General features: G+C 36.4%; 1 protein-coding gene across 8 annotated transcripts in view; it reads right to left on the reverse strand.

Moving 5' to 3' along the window:
- Positions 1-15,986, reverse strand: part of DOCK3 (dedicator of cytokinesis 3) — a 504,793-nt gene that overhangs the window by 360,900 nt on the left and 127,907 nt on the right. The gene's annotated exons all lie outside the window — the stretch shown is intronic.

A 15,986-nucleotide genomic window follows, 5' to 3' on the forward strand; every position in this document is an offset into this window, starting at 1 on the left:
AATGGGTAAAAGGCATGAAAAGCATATATAAATTGGCAAATAACCATGTGAAAAGATAGGTGTTCAACATCATTACCCATTAGGGAAATGCAAATTAAAACTACAAAAAAGGGATCCCTGGGTGGCGCAGCGGTTTGGTGCCTGCCTTTGGCCCAGGGCACGATCCTGGAGATCCGGGATCGAATCCCACATTGGGCTCCCGGTGCATGGAGCCTGCTTCTCCCTCTGCCTGTGTCTCTGTGCCTCTCTCTCTCTGTGACTATCATAAATAAATAAAATAAATATTTAAAAAAAATAAATAAATAAAAAATAAAACTACAAAAAAAAAAACTACAATGAGATATAACTACACCTATCAGAATGACTAAAATAGAAAATAGTGACAAAATCAAATGCTGCCAAGAATGCAAAGACCCTAGATCTCTCATACACTGCAGTCGGAAATGTAAAATGCCACCACCTGCCTAGAAAATGGTTTGGCAGTTTCTTAACAAACTAAATCTGCCACTATCATATAAGCCAACACAAGTGCATGCCTGGGCATTTACCACAGGGAAATAAAAACTTTTGTTCACAAGACTATAAAAACGTGTACCTAAATGTTTATAACAGCTCTCTTTTAAAGTAAAAAACTGGAAACAACTCTGATAACCTTCAAAATGTGAATAGCTAAGCAAATGGTGGTACATTCATACCATGAATATAACTCAGAAATAAAAAGTAATGAACTATTAATACATGCAAAAACCATGGACAAATTTTGATAGAGTTATGCTGAATGAAAATCTCTAATTCCAAAATGCTGCATACTGTATACTTCCACCTACATATATTTTTTTGAAGATTTCATTTATTTGAGAGAGCATACCCATGTGGGAGAGAGAGAGACAGAGAAGGAGCAGGGGCAGGAGAGGAAGAAGCAGACTCCCCACTGAGCAGGAAGCCTGGTGCAAGGCTTGATCCCAGAACACTGCAATCATGACCTGAGCCCAAGGCAGACGCTTAACCAACTGACTACCCAGGTACTCCCACCCACATACATTTTTAAATGACAAAATTATAAATCAACAACAACAACAAAAAGAACAGAGAAGGAATTAGCTGGTTGTCAGAGATTATCAGGCAACAGAGGTGGAGGGATGTGGGTATGGCTATAAAAGGGCAACATGAGAGATCCTTGTGGTGATGGAAATATTCTGCCTCTTAATTATATTTATGTCACTATCCTGGTTTTGATACTGTACTACAGTTTTACAAGATGTTTTCAATGGAGGACTTGGATATCTATTTATGATAACTGCATATAACTTTTTAATCATCTCAAAAATATAAAGTATAACAAAGAAAACCACATCTATCATCTGTCAAAAACAACTAAAAAACTGAACAAATTATGTGAAGCAACTGTTTTCAGACACTGGACAACCAGCAGCACAGGAATGTATAATCACTAGGAGAAGGGAAACAAATGAAGTGAGTGATACAATTTTCCAACATTTTTTGTCTAGAGGCCTTTATAGATCAGAAAGAGACAGTACAGAGCAAAGCACTGTCAAGCATTATTAAGAGTGGGAGAGGTGAATTCTGTGCAACAGAACAAAAGGGAATCATGAAGACCAAGAATTAAAGAATTCCTCACAGAAATTTCCTGGAGTCTTTGACTGAAAACTAAGCTGTAATTGCTGAGTGAGACTCTACAAGTCCAGGGAAATGGCAACTAACTAACGGGCAGCTAGAAGTTCATTCCTGAAGCAAACATAAGGTTGGTACACATTCAAGTTCTAACCCGGCAGAGTAGAAAGAATTTAGTGAACCCATGGGTATTTCAATAAAGACCCAATAAAACTGAACGTTAAGATTAAGGTCAAAGAATCCTAAAGTAAAGGCTACTCTAGACCTATTCTAACAAACCTTATGGATCAAGCTGAATTATAAGTAAATCAATTCCCTGCACAAATGAATTAAACTTTTAGGGGCACCTGGCTGGCTCAGTGATTCTTAATCTCAGGCTCACGAGTTCAAGCCCCACACTGAGCATAGCGCCTGCTTTAAAAAAAATTTTTTTCTTTAAAGAAAGGTAACAAAATTCAGATCAAAAAATTCAACAACATAACTTCAAAATTCTAGAAAAAAAACTACTAGGTATGAAAATATATAAGCCATAAACAGGAGAAAAAGTAGCCAGTAAAAAGACCAAAAATGATACACAACGGGAACTAGCAGGAAAGAAGTTTAAAACAGCTATTAAAATTATTGAACACTACATCTGAAACTAATGATGTACTTATTATATGTTGGCTAATTGAATTTATATTAAAAAAAGAAAAAATTTGCTCAAGAATTTAAAAGAAAACAGGAACACAATGAAAGTGCAATACATATATAAAATGGAACAAAATGGAAATAAAAGAGCTGAAAAACACATCTAAATGAAAATGTTCATTCAAGGTGTTTAGTAGCAGATTAAATACCATGGAAGAAAGAGTAGCACACTTGAAGACCTAGTATTAAAACTATGCAAGTAAGAGAGTTGAGGGAAAAGCTGAAAAATAAAACAATGGTTAAAAAAAACTGTCAAGTAATATAAAACAGTGTAACATATGTAACTGGAACACCAAAAAAAAAGTAGCAATGAAATATTTGAGGAAATTGTAGAAAAAAAGGTCAAAGTTTTTTTTTATTTCTACATTATTTCAAGTTTTTATTTAAATTCCAGTTAGTTAACATACATTGTAATATGATTTTCAGGTGTAGAATTCAGTGATTCATCACTTACATACAATACCTGATGCTCACCACAAGTACACCCATCACCCCATTAAACCCATCTCATTCTCTATGGTTAACAATCTGTTTTCTGGTTTGGCTTAGGTTGTGATCCTGGGATTAAGTCCTGCATCAGGCTCCCATCAGGGAGCCTGTTTCTCCCTCTGCCTATGCGTCTCTGTCCCTCTCTGTGTATGCCTCAGGAATGAATGAATGAATGAATGAATGAATGATCTTGAAAAAATAAAAAAGCATTAAAAATAATAGCTTGTACAGTAACAAAAAGAAAAAACAAAATAGACAAATTTCCTACAAAATACAACTAACTCAACTGACAGAAAATGAATTGGGCAATACTGAAGACAGAACATTAGCTCTACCATGACAAATTAGACTTCATCAAAATTAAAATCTATTCTTCAGAACAAAACATTAAGAAAATAAAAAGGCAAGCCACACACCAAGAGTATATTTAAAATATACAAAATGAAGAATTCATATAATTCAATTTTTAAAAAACAGTAAAATATGAGTGAAAAACTTGAACAGACACTCCACAGAAAAATGAGGTGAAACGCCAATAAACATTTGAAAAAGTGTTCAACCTCATTAGTCATCAGGGAAATAAAAATTAAGATCATAACAAGATACTGCCAGCCCATTCATATGAATGGCTAAAATTTCAAAGACTAAAAATGAAAAGTATTGCTGAAATCGCAGACCAACTGAAACTCTCATACTTATTTTTAAACTTAAATTTGGGGAGGGTTCTCACCATTTGCTGATAAGAATCATTCACATTGCCTAACTATTTGACACAAAGAATATCATTTATGCTGAACACCTTTTTTCCTTCTGGGATCGTGGAATTTTGTTACATGCTAGACAGAAGCTGCCTATGTGACCAGTGCCCAATAAAAACTCTGAGCACTGGATCTCAAACAAACTTCCCTGGTTGATAACATTTCACATGTGCTGTCACAGTGTTGTTGGGGGAATTAGGTTTGTCCTGTGTGACTCCATTGGGAAAGGACTCTTGGAAGTCCTTGAGCCTGATTTCCCCAGACTTTAACCCATGCATCTTTTCCTTTTATTGATTTTGATTTGTATTCTTCACTGCAGTAATTCATACCTTTGAGAGCAACTATATAATGAACCCTGTGGGTCCTCATAGCAAATCTTCAAATCTAGGGTTGGTCTTGAAGACTTCCAAACACAATAAAAAGTATGCCTGGTACAAAATACCACCTCACCTTCATTCTTTCAACTTCTACCACTTTCTCCCCACCTACAACAATACAAATACACTAATAATAAGGCGCATCGATGAAGTACACTTAACATGTCGCTGTAAGATAAAATACAAACCACAAACATAAAATGCCAATGCTGAGTAACAATGATAAATGTTATTTTTTAAAAGTTTTCAGTTAGGAGAACTCCTACTGATAACTAGTTTTCTTTCATTTAAAAAAAATCGTTAGATAAGGTCTCAGTATTACTTGATATTGACCAAGCCTGTATCAAAACTAACCACTAAAACTAAAAGTAAATTGAAAAACTGAGATGATAACTCTCAGAGTGAATGTGAAATCACATCTTCAGGGTTTGATATAAAAATCTTTTTTGGGGCAGCCCGGATGGCTCAGTGTTTTAGTGCTGCCTTCAGCCCAAGGCCTGATCCTGGAGACCCAGGAAGAATTCTCAGGGCTCCCCGCATGAAGCTTGCTTTTCCCTCTGCCTGTGTCTCTGCCTCTCTTTCTCTCTCTGTGTCCTCATGAATAAATAAAATCTTTTTAAAAAAATCTTTAACAATTGAGGTATAGATGACATACTACACACTGCTGATATACAAACTACACATAGTATAGAATTTGATGCCTTTTGGCATATAGTGCATTTGCCAGTGAAATCATGAGCACAATTAAAATAATAAAATTTGCACCATCCCCAAAAGTTTTCTCACATCTTTTTGTCATCCATCTCTCTCTTCAACACTATTGGCAGGCAACTACTGAACTTTTTTAAGGCATTATAAATTATTAACATTTTCTAGAATTTTACATAAATCAAATTCAAAATGTTCATCAGAGTCCTCTACTCCCCAAACCAACAACCATATACTCCGTAGAATCTACATCTACTTCATTCCTTTCACACATAACCTACTCACTAGATTCTGGCTCTGTGCCACCGTTATGCTATTAAAAGTGATTCCCTTAAAAATCACCAGTGGCCTTCTAATTGCCAAACATAGTAGGCCCTACTCAGTACCCATTCTACTAGACTACTCCACAGTACCTGAAATCATTAATTACCCTTGAAAGAAAAAAAAAAAAAAAAACCTTTCTTCTCCTTAGCCAACTATCACTTCTATTTCTCAGCCTCTCTGTGCTAGTTCCTCTTATTCTGTCCTCTGAGTGTTGTCAAGTCTTTAAAGTCTTATTTGCAGCCCTATGCTATCATAGCAGTAGTTGTTATAGAAACAGAAGTAAATATTTATTGTGCTGTTATCGTGTGCTAATAAGCACTGTGTTAAGCTTCATGTAAATTCAATGATTCCTCATAACAATTCTATGAAGTAAGTATCCCTAAGGATAATGTTATCCCTAAGGCACCTGGGTGGCTCAGTGGTTGAGCGTCTGCCTTTGGCTCAGGTCGTGATCCCGGGGTCCTGGAATTGAGTCCCGTATCGGGCTCCCTGCAGGGAGCCTGCTTCTCTCTCTGCCTATGTCTCTATCTCTTTCTCTGTCTCTATGAATGAATGAATGAATGAATGAATGAATGAATGAATGAATAAAAAATAAAATGATAATTATCCCCATTTAAGATACATACAGAATTAGACAGAATAACATACTCTACACGAACCTATCATTCAGTTTTAATGATGATCAATGTCAATTTTTTTTTTAAGATTTTATTTATTTATTCATGAGAGACACAGAGAAAGAGGCAGAGACATAGACAGAGGGAGAAGCAGGCTCCATGCAGGGAGTTCAATGTGGGACTCGATCCCGGGACTCCGGGATCATGCCCTGAGCCAAAGGCAGATGCTCAATTGCTGAGCCACCCAGGTGTCCCAACATTTTGCCAATCTTGATTAATTAATCCCCACATACACATTTTTACCTACTGCAGTACTTCAGAGAAAATTTTAGAATTCATCCATAAATACTTCAATATGTACCTTTAAGAGGTGCTTACTATTTTTCCAATAAACTCTTTTATAATTATGCTGTATTTGGGCACCTGGGTGGCTCAGTGGGTTAAGTGCATGTCAAGAGTCCGACTCTTAATTTCTGCTCAGGTCATGATCTCTCAGGATCATAGGCTGAGGTCTGAGTCAGGCTCCATGTTCAGTGAGGGGGGAAAGGGGAGGTTCTGCTTAAGATTCTCTCTCGGGGTGCCTGGGTGGCTCAGTGGTTGAGCATCTGCTTTTGGCTCAGGTCATGATCCTGGGGTCTTGGGATCAAGTCCCACATCAGGCTCCCTTCAGGGAACCTGCTTCTCCCTCTGCCTATGTCTCTGCCTCTCTCTCATGAATAAAATCTTAAAAAAAAAAAAAGATTCTCTCTCTCTTCTTCTGCCACTCCCTCTCCACTCTCTCTCTCCCACCGTCCCTCTCAAGTAAATTTATTTTTTATTTTTTTAAAGATTTTATTTTTTTAATAATAAATTTATTTTTTATTGGTGTTCAATTTGCCAACATACAGAAGAACACCCAGTGCTCATCCCATCAAGTGCCCCCCTCAGTGCCCACCACCCAGTCACCCCCACCCCCCGCCCTCCTCCCCTTCCACCACCCCTAGTTCGTTTCCCAGAGTTAGGAGTCTTCCATGTTCTGTTATTATTATTATTATGCTCTGTGGCAATCGTAGATCCATGATTCTGTTAAATGGCAGATTTCCTGTGGCCAGAGAGACAAAATCCAAATTCTTTAGCATTCTTTATATTCTTTGGCATATAACAGTCTTCAAATATGGATCCAACCTACCTTTCCTTTCCTGCCTTGCCATCCATCACTTTCCTGTACTAGGCTCTACCCAGTTTGGACTATCTAATAATCCTTGAACATTTCTTATAGTTTCATGCCTCTATCTCTCTACTTGTGATATAAAACATTCTATAAGGCACTGTAGCTATCTGGCAGAATTCTTGGTATCCAGCTGACAGTAGTTACATAAAAGCTAATCCTGAAACTACAAAATGGAAAACATAAACTCTCTTGAATTTTGCTCTTTTCCTCTTAAGCACTCATTTTATTTAAAAAACCCACAAAATTGGGCATCCCGGTGGCTCAGTGGTTTTGCACCGCCTTCAGTCCAGGGTGTGATCCTGGAGTCCCAGGATCAAGTCCCACGTTGGGCTCCCTGTACAGAGCCTGCTTCTTCCTCTGCCTGTGTCTCTGCCTCTCCCTCTCTGTCTCTCTCATGAATAAATAAATAAAATCTTTAAAAAAAAAAAAAAGCCCACAAAATTATCATCAAATATCTACTGTTGTTATCTTACTCTCTTATTCTTTATGTATGTTCTTAAGAAAGCTAATATTTTGGCAAGCCTAACAATTATATAACATGACATTTCACCAGAAGATAATATTATGTATCAAAACTTCTGATTTCTAAAATTATAAAACCAAAATAAGTTCTACCCTACAGTATATGCTGTAAAAATAAAGTCTTCAAAGAAATGCAAAAGACAAAAACCTATCATTCTTAAGATAAATGAGCATAAAACTGAGTAGCATATTTTTCCTACATATTATCCTTCTCTTAAACTGTACAATTTTATTATGTGGTCACAAAAATATATAACTGAAAGGGTATTTTATAATCATCCTGGTTTTCTCTTAAGAATGTAACATCTTACTACAGAATATTCATAGGGAACAAAACAATTCAGCTTTGAGATTTTCTTGTTTTATAGAAAGAAATGTTTTACCACTTAGTAAGATTTTTGAATATGATATTTGCTATCTAGTTCAGATATTATTTTATTTGGGCTATTTTGAATTTTAATTTTAGCATAAGTCATACACAACTAAAGACATCCTAATAAGCCACCTTGTAAATTTATTTAACCGCTAACAGCTACAAAAAACCTACTGAAATTTTTACTTATTATGACTATAATATTAAGACATAGGAATTTTTTATCACTTTAAGTGTATGGAATCATTAAATGAAGATATTTTACAAACTAAAGAATTATCACCGTGATTCCACAAAATATTATTGCCACAGGAAATGAAATTGCTATTTCCATTAAATTTTTAAAGTTTAACAAGACAAGTACAAATAATATAAATACAAGCTATTAAAAGTATACAGATGTTATTAATAAATGCTACAATCTAAGTTTCTAGAATGAAGTTGGTATTACCAAAATAGACAATTTCAAGAGTATCACATTAGTCAAAAGTAAAGAAATTAAAAGAGTCTTATCAAACAAAATGAGCCCTAAGACTTAAGATTAGTTTAATTTGGTTTCTTCATTTTGATTAGCTTATGAAATCACCACTAAGATTAATCACAAGGTGGCCTCTCCCACAGTCTGTAAATATCTTTGTTGCAGAAAAAATAATTTAGAAAATAGGTATGAGATTCTGAGCACCTTTCCCTTACTCTAAAACAGAATTCTGACTGGGGCACCTAGGTGTTCAGTTGGTTAAGCATCCAACTCTTGATTTCAGCTCAGGTCATGATCTCAGGGTCATCTGATCAAGCCCTGTGTCAGGCTCCACACTGAGCACAGAGTCTGCTCATCCCTTTTCCTCTGCTCCTCCCCATTCTCTCTCTCTCTCTCAAATAAATAAATAAATAAATAAATAAATAAATAAATAAATAAATAATTTTAAAAATAAATAAAAATAAAATAGAACTCTGACTACCTGCTAGAGAAGCCATATGGAGAAGGACAGACCTTGAGACTAGATGGAAGTCTAGCTATTTCAGAGATTTGGCTAAGGACAGCCTTCCAGCCATCCTTGCCAGGTTGCCAGACCTGTGAATAAACCCTCCTGGACACTCCAGCCAGCTGAGCCTCCAGATGATTGTAGCCACAGGTGGTATCACATATACCATCCCATGTGTATGTCTCACAAGAAGGTTTTCAAACCACACACCATTCATCAACTGGTTATTTTAATTACAATCATGTAATAATTTCAGTGACCATCGTCTCCACAATGATCCTCAAACACTAGTATTGGAAACAAGGTGACGGGGTGGCCAAAGTCACAAATATTAACTAAAATAAATAAAAAGCATGTTATATCATAAATTACAACTCTCTGATCATTTATAAAATTTCTCATTTATTCAAGTTCTAATTTTTTATGATTTTAAGTTAAAACACATAAAATACAAATAGAAATTATTTCCACAAGAGCACTCTTTTTTTAAAAAGAATTTTTCTTTTTAAGATTTTATTTATTTATTCATGAGAGACACAGAGAGAGGCAGAGACACAGGCGGAGGGAGAAGCAGGCTCCACACTGGGAGCCCGATGCGGGACTCGATCCCAGGTCCCCAGGGTCACACCCTGAGCCCAAGGCGGGCGCTCAACCTCTAAGCCACCCAGGCGTCCCATCCACAAGAGCACTCTTGAGGTAGAAATAATACCTGAAAGTTTATTTTAAAATTAGAAACACAAGAGACACCTGGGTGGCTCAGTTGGTTAAGCATCTGCCTTCACTTTGGGTCATGATCTCAGTCAGGGTCCTGGAATGGAGCCCCATTTTCAAGTCCCTGCTCAGTGGGGAATTTGTTTCTCCCTTCTCCCTCTGCGTCTCCCAGCCCCACTGCTTGTGGGTGCACATCTGCTCTCTCTCTCAAATAAATAAATAAAATCTTTCTTACAAAACCAGAAATACACAAAAAAATTACCTATGAGCAATGGTTCTCAATTGGGGCAATTTTACCACCACCACCACCACCACCCCATCCCTAGGGATGATAGGGGAGGGAGGACTTTGGCAATGTCTGCAGTCACTTTTCATTGCCACAACTTGAGGGTGGAAATGTTATTGACATTTAGGAAGTAGAGGTCATATATGTTGCTAAACATCTTAAAATGCACAAGACAACTCCCCACAATGAAGAATTATCTGGCCCAAAATGTGAACAATGCCAAGGATATGAGGAATTAAAATTTGAAGATACTGTCCTCTTAAAATCATTATCTTAAAAACAAAAATGAATGATTGATTCTACTGGAAAAATTGATGGTTAGAACTCTGAACAATTTTTTAATAAAAATAGTAATTCTGATATTTTTCAGTATAAGAAAAAAGCTAATATATTAAAATTCAAGCTACAGAAAAAATATAAGAAAAGCTGTTAATAAAAAAAAAAAGAAGGGCAGCCCAGGTGGCTCAGCGGTTTAGCGCCTGCCTTTGGCCCGGGGTGTGATCCTGGACACCTGGGATTGAGTCCCACGCCTGGCTCCCTGCATGGAGCCTGCTTTTCTCCCTCTGCCTGTCTCTGCCCTTCTCTGTGTGTCTCTCATGAATAAATAAATAAAATCTTTAAAAAAAAAAAAAAGTAAGAAAGAAAGAAAGAAAAAAGAAAAGCTGATAATATTAATTACATGAAACAGTAAGTAGAAAGAAGTTTTTGCAAATGCATTACTGGAGAAAAATGTTCCTAAATATATTATATCCAGCACTTAAAATATACGTTGTTTGATCAAATTAATATTATTGGTAACAGAATAAATATATAAAATCCGGTTCACAAAAGTCATATTTAAATCCATATTTTAACAAGACTATCATCATCAACAAAGACATATAACTGAAAATTATTTGAAAGTTTTTTTCATTTTGTATTTTAGAAATAAATTCTTCTATATAATCACACGGCTCTACAGGACTAGGACTCTGAATAAGTCAACTTACTTTTCTTTTAAATTTTTTATTTAAATCCAACTTAGTTAACATGTAGTATATCATTAGCTTTATGGGTAGAATTTAATAAGTCATCAGTTGCATATAACACCTAGTGCTCATTACATCAAGTGCCCTCCTTAATGCCCACCACCCAATTACCTCATACCCCCACCCACATCCTTCCAACAACACTAAGTTTCTTCTCTATAATTAAAAGTCTTTTATGGTTTGACTCCCTCTCTGTTTTTATCTTATTTTTCTTTCCCTTATATTCATGTTTTATTTCTTAAATTCCACATATGAGTAAAATCATATATTTGTCCTTCTCTGCCTGATTTACTTCACTAAGCATAATACACTCTAAGTTCCATCCACATTGTTGCAAATGGCAAGATTTCGTTTTGATAGCTGAGTAATATTCCATTGTATACATAATATCACATCTTTATCAATTCATCCATTTGGGCTCTTTCCACAATTTGGCTACTGTGGACATTGCTGCTATTAGCATTAGGGTGTAGGTGTCCCTTCAAATCACTGTTTTTGTATCTCTGGGTAAATACTTGGCAGTACAATTGCTGGGTCATAGGGCAGTTCTACTTTTAACTTTTTTAAAATGATTTTATTTATTTATTCATGAGAGACACAGAGAGAGGAAGAGACATAGGCAGACAGAGAAGTAGATTCCCTAAAGGGAGCCTGATGTGGAACTCAATCCCAGGACCCTAGGTTCACGACCTGAGCCAAAGGCAAATGCTCAACCACTGAGCCACCCAAGTACCCTACTTTTAACTTTTTGAGAAACCTCCATACTTTTTGTTCCAGAGTGGCTGTACCAGCTTGCATTCCCACCAACAGTGTTAAGAGGGTTCCCCATTCTCTGCATCATCGCCAACATCTGGTGTTTCCAGACTTGTTAATTTTAGCCATTATGACAGGTATGAGGTAGTATCTCATGGTGGTTTTGATTTGTATTTCCCTGATGCCAAGTGATATTGAGCATTTTTCATGTCTGTTAGCCATTTGTATGTGTTCGTTGGAGAATATCTATTCATGTCTTTTGCTCATTTCTTGATTGGATTTGTTTTTTGGGTGTTGAGTTTGATTAAGATCATTATAGACTCTGGATACTAGCCCTTTATCTTTTTTTTTTTTTTTTTTTTTTTTTTTTTTTTTTTTTTTTTTTTTTGTTGGTAAAAATATAACTTTATTGAAAAAAGTAAACAACAATATCCAACTTTATTTAAAAAGCATTTGCACTACGTGAGCTTTTTAAAAATGTAAATTAAATTAATTAACATACAGTGTGTTATTAGTTTCAGAGGTAGAGTTTAGTATTCACCAGTTGTATATCACATCCAGTGCTCATTCCATCATGTGCCCTCCTTAATGCCCATCACCCAGGTACCCCATCTCTCACCCCCTCCCTTTCAGCAACCCTCAGGTTGTTTCCTAGAGTTAAGAGTCTCTTATGGTTTGTCTCCCTCTCTGATTTTGTCTTATTTTATTTTCCCCTCCCTTTCCCTATGATCTTCTGTTTTATTCTTTACATTCCACATAAGAGTGAAATCATATGATAGTTGTCTTTCTCTAATTGACTTATTAGCTTAGCATAATACCCTCTAGTTCCATCTAGGTCATTGCAAAAGGTAAAATTTCATTTTTTTTGATGGCTGAGCAATATTCTGTTGTATAGACAGAAAATATACATTATATTCTGTTGTATAGACAGAAAATATACATTATTCACAAGTGTATATATATATACATTTATCCGTTTATCTGTTGATGGACACCTGGGCTCTTTCCATAGTCTGACTGTTGTGGACATTGCTGCTATAAACATTGGGGTGCAGGTGTCCCTTCAAATCACTATGTTTGTATCCTTTGGGTAAATCCTAGTATGTACTACATGAGCTTTTAAGGAAATAGTATTATACACTATCTCCAGATTTTTCCCTGATGATACTGATGGGGACATGTTAATATCAATAACCTCAAGTTCATATTTTTGCCTCAATCTATATATATGGGACATTCAGGTCGCACTTTTAAAAATTCCTTTTTCTCCCAATATTTGTGCTTTACAGACTTGCATTCATCTTCTTGCTCATCACAGTCACCACTGTGAGGATATCTCTGTCCATGCCCAAGTGGGGGCTGCCTCTTGCTGTTCCTCAAACTGCTCATCTTTGAAGTGAGAGACAGGGCTGTACTCTGAACTGAGAGGGGACTAGTATATCCTTAGTTTTCATTGTACTTTCAATGTACTTTTTCATTGTACTTTCAAGTACTGTCAAGTACTTCATTGTATACCTAGACCCCACAACAGCTCCACTGGGGCCCAGAGTCTTGCCGAATCCAAGACAGGCCCAGGGGCTCCTTGAGTAAAAGGCCCAGTTCCTCCTCTCTATTCTCCGCATTTCTCTCCTCCCTACAGTATCCCTCAAAACAAGATAGCACAAAACATCTTGTTCAGACCCAAGCTGAAGCCCTCATGCATATTTATGCATGCAGCATGTGCCAGGGTTGATCAACAACCCTCCAGTTTCACCAACAGCCAAGCTATGAGCTTTAGATCAGATTTAGTGATTCCCAATCCATGGGGCTCAGCTAGTGTCCCTGCCTCTCAGTAGAGGATTTCTGTTCATTTGAAGTAGCAGCATTAAGAAGATGTAATTACTGAGTTTGTATTTGCCCCTGCCTGTGGGGCTTCTTGTGCTCCCAGGAGCTACTCACTCAGTGGAGGGAGTTTCCTTCCAGTGCATGGGAGAATGTCATGGAAGCCAATGGGTTAATATATCACACACCACTCCCACCCTCATCCCCACTTCAGTTCACATTTTATTTTTTTTTTTTTTTTTTTTTTTTTTTTTTATTATTTTTTTTTTATCTTTTTTTTTTTTTTTTTTAATTTAATTTTATTTTTTTATTGGTGTTCAATTTACTAACATACAGAATAACACCCAGTGCCCGTCACCCATTCACTCCCACCCCCCGCCCTCCTCCCCTTCCACCACCCCCAGTTCGTTTCCCAGAGTTAGCAGTCTTTACGTTCTGTCTCCCTTTCTGATATTTCCCACACATTTCCTCTCCCTTCCCTTATCTTCCCTCTCACCATTATTCATATTCCCCAAATGAATGAGAACATATAATGTTTGTCCTTCTCCGACTGACCCACTTCACTCAGCACTAGCCCTTTATCTGATATGTCCTTTGCAAATATCTTCTCCCATTCCATAGTTTGCCTTTTAGTTTTGTTGCCTGTTTGTTTCCTTTGCTGGGTAGAAGCTTTTTATCCTGATAAAGTCCCAACAGTTCATTTTTGCTTTTGTTTTCCTTGCCTCTGGAGACATGTCGCAAGAAATTGCTGTGGCCAAGGTCAAAGAGGTTGCTGCCTGTGTTCTCCTCTAGGATTCTGATGGATTTCTGTATCACATTTTGATCTTTCCTCCATTTTGAATTTTTGTGTATGTTATAAGAAAGTGGTCATTCTTCTGCATTTGGCTGTCCAGTTTTCCCAGCACTATTTGTTGACACACTATCTTTTGTCCGTTGGATATTTTTTTCCCGCTTTGTCAAAGATTAGTTGACCAAAAAGCTGTGGGTACATTTCTGGGTTTCTATTCTATTACACTAATCTATGTATCTGTTTTTGTGCCAATACAAAACGGTCTTGATGACTACTGTTTTATAATACAGCTTGAAGTCTGGAATTTTGATGCCTCCTGCTTTGGTTTTCTTTTTCAACATTACTTTGGCTATTCAGGGTCTTTTCTGATTCCATACAAATTTTATAATTGTTTCTTCTAGCTCTGTAAAAAAATGCTTGTGTTATTTTGATAGGGATTGCATTGAATGTGTAGATTGCTTTGGGTAATATAGACATTTTTTTTAATATAGACATTTTAACATATTTTTCCTTCCAATCCATAAAAGCATGGAATTTTTTTCCATTTCTTTATGTCTTCAATTTCTTTCATAAGTGTATTATAGTTTTCAAAGTACAGATCTTCTACCTCTTTAGTTAGGTTTATTTCTAGGTATCTTATGGCTTTTGGTGCAACTATAAATGAGATCAATTTCTTGATTTCATTTCTTTCTGCTGCTTCATTATTGGTATACAGAAATGCAACAGACTTGTGTGTGTTAATTTCATATCCTGCGACTTTGATGAATTCCTAATGAGTTATAGCAATTTTTTGGCAGAGTCTTTTGGGTTTTCTACACACAGTATCATGTCATTTTAAAGTGTAAATTTGACTACTTCTTTACTGATTTAGATGCCTTTTACTTCTTTTTGTTGTCTGACTGCTGAGGCTAGGACCTCCAGTACATTGCTGAACAACAGTGGTGAGGGTGGACATCCCTTGTTGTGTTCCTGACCTTAGGTGGAAAAACTGAGAGTTCTTCCCCAATGAGGATGATATGAGCTGTGGATCTTTCATATGTGGATGGCCCTTATGAGGCTGAGGTATATTCCCTCCATTCTTAGATTGTTGAGAGTTTTTATCAAGAAAGGATGCTATATTTTGTCAAATGCTTTTTTTCTGCATCTACTAGAGGATCATATAGTTCTTATCCTTTTCTTTATTAATGTGGTGTATCATGTTGATTGATTTGTGGATACTAAACCACCCTTGTAGCCCAGGAATGAATCCCACTTGGTCGTAGTGAATAATCCTGTTAATGTACTGTTGGATCCTATTGGCTAGTATCTTGGTAAGGATATTTGCGTCCGTGTTCATCAGGGATACTGGTCTGTAATTCTCATTTTTAGTGGGGTCTTTGGCTTGGGGATCAAGGTAATGCTGGCCTCCTAGAATGAGTTTAGTAGCTTTCCTTCCATTTCTATTTTTTGGAACAGCTTCAGAATAGGTATTAATTCTTCTTTAAACATTTGATAGAATTCTGCTGGGAAACCATCCAGCCCTGGATTCTTATTTGTTGGGAAGTTTTTGTTTACTGCGTCATTTTCTTTGCTTGTTATGGGTCTGTTCAGATTTTCTATTGCTTCCTGTTTCAGTTTTGGTAGTTCATATGCTTCTAGGAATTTATCCATTTCTTCCGGATTGCCCAATTTGTTGGCATGTAATTGTTCATAATATTATCTTAAAATTGTCTGTATGGCTTTGGTGTTGGTTGTGAGGTCAATTTAGTTTTTGACAAATACTTGAAGGAAAAAATAGTAAATGATCTGAACAGGTTTTTTCAAAATAAGCTTTGTAGCTATGATCATACAGGTATTTTCTGTCCTTTTAAAAAAAAACATGTTAATATTGCTGACAAAGAGCAGAGTCTGATTCAGCTCTGTAAAGGAAACAAT

This window comes from Canis lupus, chromosome 20 (assembly GCF_011100685.1).
Source record: "Canis lupus familiaris isolate Mischka breed German Shepherd chromosome 20, alternate assembly UU_Cfam_GSD_1.0, whole genome shotgun sequence".
NCBI lineage: Eukaryota > Metazoa > Chordata > Mammalia > Carnivora > Canidae > Canis > Canis lupus.